General features: G+C 40.3%; 1 protein-coding gene across 1 annotated transcript in view; it reads right to left on the bottom strand.

Annotated features, from left to right (window-relative positions):
• LOC124596286 (probable DNA-3-methyladenine glycosylase) overlaps window positions 1-12,692 on the bottom strand; it is an 80,198-nt gene that overhangs the window by 38,837 nt on the left and 28,669 nt on the right. The gene's annotated exons all lie outside the window — the stretch shown is intronic.

Genomic DNA, 12,692 nt, shown 5'->3' on the forward strand with positions numbered 1-12,692 from the left:
AGCTGAAGAAACGTTTGTTGGATTTATTGAGCTGAAAGCTCTAGACACTAAATGAATTCCACAGACCATCAATGGCTTTTTGGCAAAAGAAAATCTTGACCTTGTGAAAGATGTTATTAAGGTACCTTACATTTCCAAAGTATGTGAAACAAGGTGGAATCGGAAACACAAAAATGTCATAGTTCTTAAGGAGAATTTTTCTGTTTAATGATATCCTTAGAATCGTTATCAAATGAACAGTTTGACTATAAAAACTGCTTTCCATCTCCATGTGGCTGCTTCGGGCTTTTCATTTATTCTTAGCTTAATTTTAATATCCAAATATTCAGCTTTGATGGAACCAGTCATCGATATTCTCCAATCCTTTGCTTTGGATGCAGCCAAGGAACTGCAGCATATTAAATTAATTTTACAACTGTTGAAAACTTATCATGATAGTCCTGAATAAGTTGCAGACAAAATTATGAAGGATGCTACTGTCATTGCTGAAAAACTTGGTTTGGAGGATATAAAAACTATGCCACATGTAGCTGGGAGACAGCAATATCGAGGCAGTCCCTCAGCAGAAAGATCATCAGAATTCTGGAGGTGGTCTTTAGTAATACCCTATTTAGACCCCATTATTAACTCTCCTGAACTGCATTTTGCTGATGAAAATACCCCAGCATTTACTTTATCTCAATTACATCTTGTGCAAATGATGACCACATCAAAAGACCATTTAATGTAACATGTAAAATCTTCGCCAGATTTAATGATTCATCAAGGCAAAAAGTGAACTTGACCTTTGGCAAAGTCTCTTTCGAAATATTCTCTGACACAATTGATACACTGCTCCCAACTCCGTTTTCTCTACTGGAAGCATCTCGGTATGCCTTTTTCTGGATCGCATGAAGTGCTGTCCGTGAATTTTCTTTTATCTTGTCTATTGTTGCAAATCTTCTTCCTTTCAATGGGGCTTTTCAACTCTGGAAACAAAAAAAAGTCTGCAGGACCCAGGTCTGGAGAATATGGAGTATGAGGCAGCACAGTGATTTCTTTTTCTGTGCAGTAGTCATGCACCAACAGGGATGAATGTGTGGGTGCGCTATCATGATGCAGGAGCCATGAATTGTCTCACCACATTTCCTTCTCACATTTTCTTGCAGGCGATGTAACATGCCCCGATAGAACTATCAATTAACAGTTTGTCCCTGTGGCACAAATTCACGATGAATTAATCCTTCAACATCAAATAAAACTATCAGCATGGCTTTGACATTTGACCTAACATGAGGAGCTTTTGCTGGTCTTGGAGAACCTTTCCCAACCAATTGTGAACACTGAACCTTAGTCTCAACACCATAACTGTAGCCCCACAGCTCATTACCAGTTATGATTGTCTTAAGAACCATCTCATTCTCAGTTGCGCGATCCAAAAGCTCTTCACAGATTGCGAGACGAAGATTCTTCTGGTCTTGACTCATAAGCCGTGGGACGAACTTGGCAGCAAAACAATGCATTCCAAGATGCTATGTCAGGATTTTATGACATGATCCAACTGAAATGTTACATTCTGCTCCAATCTCTCAGTCAATCTGTCTTCAACTTGCAAGCACAATTTTGTTGATATTCCTGACATGAGTGATGTCGAAGGGCATCCTGATTGAGGGTCATCTTTTAACTTCTGGCCAGCCATTTTTAAACCATGTGGACCATTCATAACATTCAGTATGGTTTAAGTGCTCATCATCGTAGACTTCCTACCTCATTTGATGTGTCTCTGTAAAGGTTTTCTTGAGTTTCACGCAAAGTTTACTACGGACATGTTGTTTCTCTAACTTTGCCATCTTGAAATTCAGGAACTGTGCAACACAACATGTTACTCAACACAGCACTGAACAATAACTAACAGACATACAACAATGAAGCTTCCGACAATTACAAATTAAAAATGCTGGTGTGTTCAGGAATGCCAACCGCAATTCGGTCAAACACAACAATGGCAAAAAATTATGAATGTTCTGGAATTTTTTGAACAAATCAATTTACATCAAGAGGAAGTTTCAGCCAGAGATTCACATTTGCAATGTCATCTCAAACAACCTGCCTGAGGTGATAAGTAGTAGTCTTACCAAGGTGTGTGGTTTAATTACAACACAATCCTACCTTCGGATGCTGTGCACTTGAGTCCAGCTGCCTGTTGGCCTACCTGTCCTTACCTGTTATGCAGTTGTTCTCACACTGTGCTCCCATATGTGAACCCGATGGAGCTTTGCACGAATACCACAATAAAGGGCAGGTACACATTAAAGAAAGAACAAACTAGTTTGGTAAAATCAAATTATTATTAGGATGTTTGCCATTCAATTAAATTGGTGTACATAACTCACAAGATTTATGTAAGATCGACGATAGCACTCATTAGAATTCAAGGAGCTTGTGAGGTTGAAACTAATTCCAACTGACAAGACAGTTTCATGCTACTGAATTAGCTGCTCGGACATACCATTATAATCAATTTTGCTGCTCTGGCACATGGGATTTAGACACAAACCGCCAGGATCATTTTGGAACTGCCTGCAATTACTCACATGATTTTTCTATGACACAAAATATGCTGACCTCACAGTCATAGCTAGATGGCCACCAGTGACAGTCAATGGTAACAGTGAACCAGTATACAACTAAATAATTAGCATCATTCAACTACAGACATTTGGGTGTGTGATGATGTATTGAGAGCTGTAAGCCAGGTTCAGTTAACGCGTTTCTGCCTAATTCTGTAAATATTGTCACCAGCTAAAATATACTTTGGTACACTAATTAAAGGCACTGCCTATGTGACTGTACGTTTTCACGCTTAATCAAGGTCAAATGTTCAAAAACCAGCTTATGATGTAACTAAGATGGACTGTCATCTGGTATAGGTGTAACCTCAGCCAAGCTCCCAATGTGTTTTCTCGTACATAATGGTCTGTTGCTCCTACTTATAATTTTCCTGACATCAGACAAGCCAGTTTGCCAATAATTTTTCCATCAAAATTTTACTGTGCTATATGGCTTCCTCCAGTGGAAACGCCTCCAGAACACTATCTGAAATAATTCTCCCTTAATTCTTACTCTTGTGCTCTTTGAAATTCATTTAAGTTTTAGTTTGTGCCCTTTGTATTCTTCCCGAAAACTTTCTGTCGACATGCTCTAAGCACTGCTTACCAAAACAAGTACACGAGCAATGTCTCATACTGCCCCAATCGGTTTTGAAACACCAGGAATTTTAAACAGTAAGTACATTTCCTGATCACTCTTCATTTTTTTCATAAAATTCTATACCATTATACTTCACTAAAAATTCTTGAAAATTACTGTATTGCTCATTTAACTACTGCTTAATTTACTGTTTTGTATTAATTCTTTATATGGGCTTTTAGTTTTTGCAGAATGACAACAGATTTTACTCGGATAAAGAAAAATATAAACATACACAGAAAAACAATATTTTACACTCTTATATACACACCACCAAAAGTTTTGCATCACCCTGTTATTTCAAAATTTGTGATACAGAAATCAAAAATTTTATCTGAGGCATGCATACACACTCATTTTGCAAAATATTTTGTCACTGCTGACATCCAAGAACAACTCTTTTAAATCAATCCCACACAAGTTCTATGTGGCTCATGCCAGGGAACAGGCAAGCCACTCCATTCTCGTTATCCTACTATGTTATAAGAACATGTTCATGACAAGAGCATAATGAGCATGCAGTTTATCATCCATCAGGATAAACACCAAAATGTTGGCTACACAGTCAGACTTTGGGTTGCAAATTCCATCCCTGTACTACATAGGAGTGAGATTACATCCAACAACCAAGAGAGGTTACAATGGCCCCATGTAAAGTCACCCAGAACATCACTCCAGCACACATTGTTGCCCATTTGGAACACAGTGTTGGAGGCATTTGATACTACTGGGTTGTTTTGAAACACGTGCAGTTATCAGGGAACACACAGATCCAAGTTTATCCATTAACGACACCTGATGCCAATTCTGGGGTATTCCTCACCATGGTTGTTGTGAATGGAGATTTGCATCATGCAGTCATCTCCTAACAGTTTGATGTAATACATCTTCTCAGGTCCTATGATCTTTTTGTATACTGAATTCAGTTCTGGAGCTCTCAGCTCATGGGGCTCCTACTGTACAGGGATGGCCTCTGTGGTGTTAGTCCTCAACATCATCTGCCAAATGCAACCTATTCTATGACCGCATTTTCGTCTCTATTTTCTCCTTTTTGGTTACACTCTTTGACTTCTTTTCACACGCAGAACACTATTTTAGAACACTCGTTTGCATGTTTGTCATTTGGAGATGTATGTGAGAGACTCTTGGGTTCTCCATCAACTCCTCCTCCTTCAGTAAATAACAGTGTGGGGCAGAGGAGGGACCTACTGTTTACTGCCTTTTGTGATGTCACCTCCTGTCTTAAATCAACACTGTCTGTTACATCCAATAACTTATCTTTTTCTCGACTGTGGGCTACATTCACACACTTCAGAAGATGGCCTTGCAATGGTGGCTGAAAGCCACTAACTTCCTCCCACATTATAAATAGTTTGTTTTGGCCTAGAAACAGTTTAGTTTAACTGTTTTCAGTACCAGTATATCATTAACCTTCTTTTTATGACTATCATGAAAACTTTAGAAGCTTCAAATTATTGCTTTACAAAGTTTTTGCCTGACACTGAAACATAATTTTCAACCTGCTTGACTCTTTACGATCACATTTTGTGTTGACATATTTCTAGCTACTGAATGCCACACTATTCTCTGTATTTTGTCTCTTTATCTATTTTGCCACTCTCAGCTGCTCTGTACTCTGGCACTCATGGCTACTCAGTCTCTTTCACCTATCTATCTGCCATTAACACTAATATTCTTTCCTACTTCTAGTGCTCCAACATAAATATTCCCTTGAACTTCATCTCGTACACTCCCTCTATATTTTTAACCCCCCCCCCCCCCCCCCACACACACACTTCCCTTCAATACTGAACTAGTGATCCCTTGATGTCCCAGAATGTGTCCTGTCAACCTACCCGTTCATTTAGGCAACTTGTGCCACAAATTTCTGTACTCCGTGATTCTGTTAAGTATGTCCATTAGTTATGCAATCTACCCATCTAATATTCAGCATTCTTCCGCAGCACTACATTTTGAAGGCTTCTATTCTCTTCTTGTTTAAACTTTTTACCATCCGCACTTCACTTCCATACATGACTACACTCCAAACAAATACCTTCAGAATAGACTTCCTAATGCTATTTGATTTGAATAAATCTCTCTTCTTCAGAAACACTTTTCTTGCCATTGCCAGTCGGTGTTTTACATCTCCTTTACTTGGGCCATCATCAGTTATTTTGCTGGCTAAATGGAAAAGCTCATAAACTACTTCAAGAACCTCATTTTCTAATCTAATCTCCTCAGCACTGCCAGATTTAATTCTGCTACATTCCAATAACTTTCTTTTATTTTTGTTGATGTTTATCTTCTATTCTTCTTAGAAGACACTGTCCATTCCCATTCTGTTCAACTGTCCTTCAATGTTCTTTGTAGTTTCTGACACAATTACAATGTAATTGGCAAGCTTTAAAGTTTTTATTTTTTCTCCCAGAACTTCAATTCCCTCTCTAAATATTGCTTTGGTTTCTTCTACTGCTTACTCAATGTGCACAATGAATAACGTCAAGGTTAGGCTACAATCCTCTCTCACTCCTCCTCAACCACTGCTTAGCTTTCAGGACCCTTGACTCTTCTAATTGCTATCTGCACAAATTGAAAATAGGCTTTCACTCGCTATATTCCACAACTGCTATCTTCAGAGTTTCGAAGAGATTATTCCAGTCAATGCTGTCAAAAGCTTTCACTAAGCCTACAAATACTATAAATGGAAGTTTGCCTTTCCTTAACCTACTTCTAAGAGAAGTCATAGGGTCGGTATTGCCCCACGTTTCTACATTTCCCTGGAATCCAAACTGATCTTCCCTGAGATTGGCTTATTCCAGTTTTTACCTTTTTCTGTAAATAATTGTAGTTAATATTTTGCAACCATGGTTTATTAATCTGGTCGTTCAGTAATACTCACATGTGCCAAACCTGCTTTCCACACAACTGGAATTATTACACTCTTCTTGAAGTCTGAGGGTATTTCACCTGTCTCATACATGTTGCACAACACGTGGAATAGATTTGTCGTGGCTGGCCCTCCCAAGGATATCAGTAGTTCTGATGGAATGTCATCTACTCCAGAGGCCCAGTTTCAACTTAGATCTTTCAGTGCTCTGTCACGTTCATCTTGCAGTATTGTATCTCCCATCTTCATCTATGCCCTCTTCCATTTCTATAATACTACCTTCAAGTTCATCTCCCTCACATAGACCCCCTATACCTGTATACTCCATCCACCTATCAGCTTTCCCTCATTTGCTTTGTACTGGTTTTCCATCTGAGCTCTTGATAATCATACGGCTGCTACTCTCTTCTCCAATGGCAATTCTATCTTTCCCCTAATTATATACGCTTATATGTCTCCATATTTGTTCTCTAACCCTTCCTGCTTAGTCCTTTTGCACTTCCTGTTAATCTCATTTTCTAGACATTTGTGTTCTCTTACATATTCTTCATTTGAGACATTTTAATATTTTCTGCTTTCGCCAATTAAATTCAATATCTTCTGTGAAGTTCAAGGTCATCTACTAGATCTTGCCTTTTTATTTACTTCATCCTTTGCTGCCTTCCCTGTTTGATATCTCAAAGCTACCCATTCATCTTCCATTGTATTCCTTTCTGTTGTTGTAGTCAATCGTTGCCTACTACGAAACTCTCAACGACCTCTGATCTTTCAACTTATCCAGGTCCCGTCTTCTTAATTTCTTACCTTTTTGCAATTTTTTAAGTTTTACTCAACAATTAATAACAAATAAATTGTAGTCTGAGACCATATCTGCACCTGAAAATGCCTTACAGTTTGAAATCTGGTTCCGAAATCTCTGTCCTACCATTTTATAATGAATCTCAAACCTTCTGGTATCTCCAGGTTTCTTCCACATCTTCAGCCTTATTTCATGATTTTTTAATCAAGTATTAGCAATGGTTAAACTATGCTCTGTGCAAAATGCTACCAGGAGGCTTCCTCTTTTATTCCTTTTCTGCTCTATTTTCATCTATTATTTTTCCTTATCTTCCTTTTCCTACAATCTAATTCCAGTCCCCTAACAGAATTAAATTTTTGTCTTCTTTAATTATCTGAATAATTTCTTATACCTAATAATGCATTTCTTTAATCTCTTCATCATCTGCGGAGATAGCTGGAATATAAACTTGTACTACTCTAGTGGCTTTGTGTCTATATTGGCTATGATAATGCATTCACTATGCTGTTCATAATAGTTTACCAGCATTCCTGTTTTCTTATTCAGGATCTACTCCTGTATTACCCCTATTTGATTTTGTATTTATAACCCTGTACTCACCTGATCAGAAGCCCTGTTCCTCCTACCCCAAACTCACGAATCCCCCCACAATGTTTTAACTTCAACCTATCCATTTCTAAATCAGACTAAGAGCAGCCGACCAGTTGCAAAGGATAAAGTAATCTTTACCTAGGTTTCAATAGATATAAATCTATCTTCTTCAGAAGACGGCAGTATTATAACAACATGAAGTGATATGTCCTTATCGTTTAGGCAAACATCTGCATAGTTACATTAATCATATAAAATATAGCCCTGAAAACAGGGTTTGTCAGGCTTGCTTAGGCGCTCTGCAACTTCTATGTACCTATTTTATTTGTCTGACAAACCCTGTTTTCAGGGCTATATTTTATATGATTAATGTAACTATGCAGATGTTTGCCTAAACGATAAGGACATATCACTTCATGTTGTTATAATACTGCCGTCTTCTGAAGAAGATAGATTTATATCTATTGAAACCTAGGTAAAGATTACTTTATCCTTTGCAACTGGTCGGCTGCTCTTAGTCTGATTTACGTGGAACCGTTGCTGTAGCGCAGCTATGTTTAAAGTACTACTATCCATTTCTATTTTAAAATTTCCTAAACTACCTGCAATGTTAAGGGATGTAAACTTGCATGCTCTGACCTGTAGAACGCAAGTTTTGCTTCTTCAAATGATGACATCCTCCTGAGTAGCCCCTGCCTGGAGATCTAAATGGAGGACTATTTTATCACCAGAATATTTTACCCAAGAGGGTGCCATCATCATTTAACGATACAGCCAAGCTGCATGCCTTGGAGAAAAATTATGGCTGTAGCTCCCCTTGATATCAACTGTTCTTTTCTACCTTACATAGTACTGTAGTGACCCAGCCTATTCTGGATTACTACACATGAGGGTGGGTGAGATAAATGGTGGGGGAGACAGGTGGTCTGTGCACAGTGAAACAGTGACAGCATTAAGTGTTTATTTCCAACAGCAATGTACAGTGCAATGGCCATCCTCGAAGTAGCCCTGTGTGCGTACCAGTGCAGATGGTTGCTGAATGTGTTGATGCCCCAGCAACACCCATGATTTTCGTTGCCCTGAGTCACGGGCAGTTGCTACTGTGGCACTGTGTGGCCTGCAAGACAGTGAAGAAACAGGCATTGTCCACGCAGGGCCCACAAAGGTCAGCGTGGATGTTATGCCTTACAAAACACAACACAGTTGTTGCGTGTTGTGAGGCAAGCCACGAGGTGAGGTGTGGAAATAGTTGACACAGCAGCATCTAAGCAGAAGAAGGCTGAAGCCTTTCCACACCAGCAATCGTAGTAGTGTTTAGTATATAAGTGCACAGCAAAGTCGAAGCAAGTACTGTCCATGTGTGTATAAATACCTACACACTTTTGTACTGAAACATTCAAGTGTCAGAATCGCAACATTACCACTGCAGAGCTACGACATTTGGGGTGCCATCCATAACACTGCAGGATCTGCAGTTTGACCTCACATTAGGACAGCCTGCCCTGAGAGACAAGACACAAAGCTGAGCCATGGGACATAGCCTGCCGGCCACAGGGCTTCTCCTGTGGGTCACGCTGCTGCAGTGTTGGAGACAACAGCCGTGCCTCAGCCACTGCTTCATTGGTGCTGAAGCTGGAGGACATCACTGACGGAAGTAGTGGCATTACACCACTGCTCAGCCATGCTGCTCTTCTGTCAGCATTGTGGGACATCATGCACACATATGAGGGAGGCAACAGGCTCAGCCAGACATGCTGGCTGTTTGAACTCCAATAAAGGTATTTGAAAGCATAAAACAAATCTACTGACTCCAGTTACTGGTGTCAGTTCACTGACACTGCCTTTCTAGAGCAACATCTGTACCTACAGCCTATGGTACGGTGAGTCCGGAAAATTTAATTGTTGTTGAATACTTAGTCATGGGAAGAGCTTGACTGCCTCACTTTTTGTAAGGTGAATTTTGTTACATGTAAAAAGTCAACTAATCTGTCGCACTTCAGAGGTAATGTGGTCATGATTGGCTGGTAGTTGTTAGATGTAAACAGTATAGCTTAGAAGGTCATACAGCACCATGTACAGAATCAGACCAGTGGTATGTTTCACATGTAAACACTACAATCATATGGCTAGGCTCTGCTGAGAGTCCAAATGGTTACTGATTTGACATAAGAACTAGGGTAATATATTTTATTTTGTTTGCCCTGTGAGTACTGGTGTTTCAAAGTGAGTGTCGGAAAGGACAAAGCTTCTGCAGAGTCAGTCGGAGAGGACAAAGCTTCTGCAGAGTCAGAGACACTAGGTACGTCAGAACCAGAGGCAGTTTGCATATTATCAGAAAGGTTAGTGCAGTTGACAGCAAGTAACATGGACTTACGAGGAATACTGAAATCGCAATTGCCACAGCGAGGTATAGATTTGTCACTCAAGAGTTTAGTTCCTTATTTTTTCTGAAAAATCAACTAAAGATGTGCAAAGAATTTGTGGAAGATAGAATTTGGCACAGGTGGAAGGATGGTGTGACATGGACCTTTTAAGGGTAGCGAAACTGAGATTAGCAGGAGAAGCAAACACTTACCTGGGATATATGGTGGCACTAAAGGGAGCCACAACATATGAGGAATTTAAGAAGGTCTTATTCCACAGGTATATGAAGCAGAATGGTGTCAGAAATTTTAGAGAATAATTGGGCGTGGTAACAAAAAAAGCACGTGAATTCGGTGGAAGAATCTGCATACAGATCAATGGGTGTACTTATGAGTTGGGACAGAATACTGTAGTAAATGAGGTGACTATATGATAGGCTGAGCAGAAATGTCAAGATGAGTACAGACATGAGGTCCGACATATTTCTGCAAAGCTTTCTGATTGGCAATAGAAGGTGAAGGAATTGACATGTCAACCAGAGTGCAAGTTAGACAAACAGCATTCTCAACCAAAATAAGGTGTTATAGGTCTGAGAAAACGAGACATGTGAGGAGGCACTGTCACCAGCCTTGGGACAATGAGGGTAGAGGCAGAGGTCTAAGTAGTTTCAGAGGTAGAGAACTGGGGATAAACCCTATTTTAAAAATCAAAGGGAACCTGATGTCCACCTATAATCATTTCCGGTAAGATGAGATACCAAAAAGCCATATGTAGAGGTGGACAGTGCAGTCATAGGAGTACCAGGAGAGGAGAACTGCAAGATACTGTTGAACATGGGTGCACTTGTCGCTTGCCTGTGCTGATCTAGTGAGACATGAACAATGGAGCCCCTCATGGTGTAAATTACATGAGTAGGACATAAGGATGTCAGTGGACACAGATTTTTGCCTAAGAATTTTTAACATCGTGCAGCCCTGTCAGCAACTGTGATAATTAAACATATAACACGTCAGCCTCAGTTGCAAATAGAAACAAATATTTACCTAGGTTTCAGCCAAAATAATTTGGGCTAAACTACTGCATGCCAAATTTTGGCCACATCAAATACAAAACTATAGCACCGTAGTACCCAGTCATAAATCTACATTACTTAGCTGAAGAGAAACAGCAGTGCTGATGGCCATGTGCATGTGCGCTTGGAAATATAGATGCATAACAGTAGCTACCTTTACGTTAGGATTGGATTTATATAACCATTAAAACTGTTAATGACATAATATATAACCGAACTTACTTCTGAGGAGAACCAGAACCCTATAAACAGATTTGGAGCCCGTAAGAAAGACTACCTATTATGCGGCAAAATTATTCCTCAATTTTGAATACATTACTATTCGATTAAAGAAAGTGGAGTCAGGCATCAGCTACTGCAAAGGCAACATAACATCAGGACTGGTGAAGCACATGTTGAAAACCTTCGAAAAAGTTCTTATTTCTCAGTTGTGGCTGGTCATTAAGAATGTTTTCTTTATCAAGCAACAAGTGTTTAAAGATTTGCAACTACTCAAGGATATCAAGCCTAGTGCCTTTAACCACGCAATTTAATAGCTCTGTGTTACTTGGTGGATTGGGAGCATGGGCCAATTGAACAAGGTGCTTGGCAAAAGTCGAGCCAAACGTGCCATCACCACTTTTCATGGGTATATGTTCTTTTTATCTAGCTGAGAAGGCTCTCCCTGTCTGGCCGATGTAATAACTCGGGCAATCACTACAGGTAATTTTGTACACCCTAGAATGAGATAATTTGTCATTGGTATTCTTTAACGAGTGGACCAAGTTCTTGTTGAGGCTGTTATTCATAGAATATGCAGTCATAAAGCCATGGCTCTTTAAGAGTCGTCTTATTTTATAAGATTCTTTGCCAATGATGGGAATAGAAATGAAGCTAGTGGAGTTATCCTCTGGTGTGACACCTAGTGTAGATGAGGTCACAGTTTTTTTACCTGTTTTCTTGTTAAAGAGCTGTCTCACAATTTCTGGTTTATATCCATTATTATAAGTGATAATGCGGTCTGTGTGTAGAATGAGGAAAGCGCGCGACTTGTCAGGTGTTCGAAGAGTGCTGTGGTGAGTGTCTTCAACATGTGGCAAAACCAAGCTGAAACCACGTCCTGGCATCAGGGGTGGGGGGGGGGGGGGGTGGGGGGGTGGGGGGGTGGGGGTTGGGCAGCTACCCCTCATTACAGATGGCAAGTGTCATAGGCTGGGGGCAGAGTGGTAAAACAGGGCAGGTGGCGGACTGTGGCAGAATTGACATGAGACTTCAATGCTAAGCAGAGTAAAAGTGTGTCTGAATACACAGTGCACTGAACATTCCCAACAATGGGCCTCCACAGCCTACAACTGATGCATGTGCCAATGTTAACACCACAACATCAGCAACTATGACTGAAATGAGCATGTGCCACCAATGCTGGATGTTGGTGCAGTGGCAGAGCATTGCATGATCTGATGAATCCTGATACCTTCTTCACCATGTTGATGGGAGGGTGTGAATTCGTTGTCTGCCAGGGGATCTGCTCCTTGACTCCATGCGTCCAGTGGAGCTCCTGCAAGGCACCATGGTGGTCAGTCAAGGAGTATTGTATGCTGGTCGCAGAATACACACGCCCGCGCCCTGTCACAAGGTCAGGAGTGTGATGGAGTGGTTTGAGATACACAGTGGTGGTTCCAATTGATGTGCTAGCTCCCCAACTCTATAGATCTGAACCCGACTGAGCACATCTGCGATGTTATTGAACATGATGTCAGAGCTCATCA

Source organism: Schistocerca americana, chromosome 2, assembly GCF_021461395.2.
Source record: "Schistocerca americana isolate TAMUIC-IGC-003095 chromosome 2, iqSchAmer2.1, whole genome shotgun sequence".
Lineage (NCBI taxonomy): Eukaryota > Metazoa > Arthropoda > Insecta > Orthoptera > Acrididae > Schistocerca > Schistocerca americana.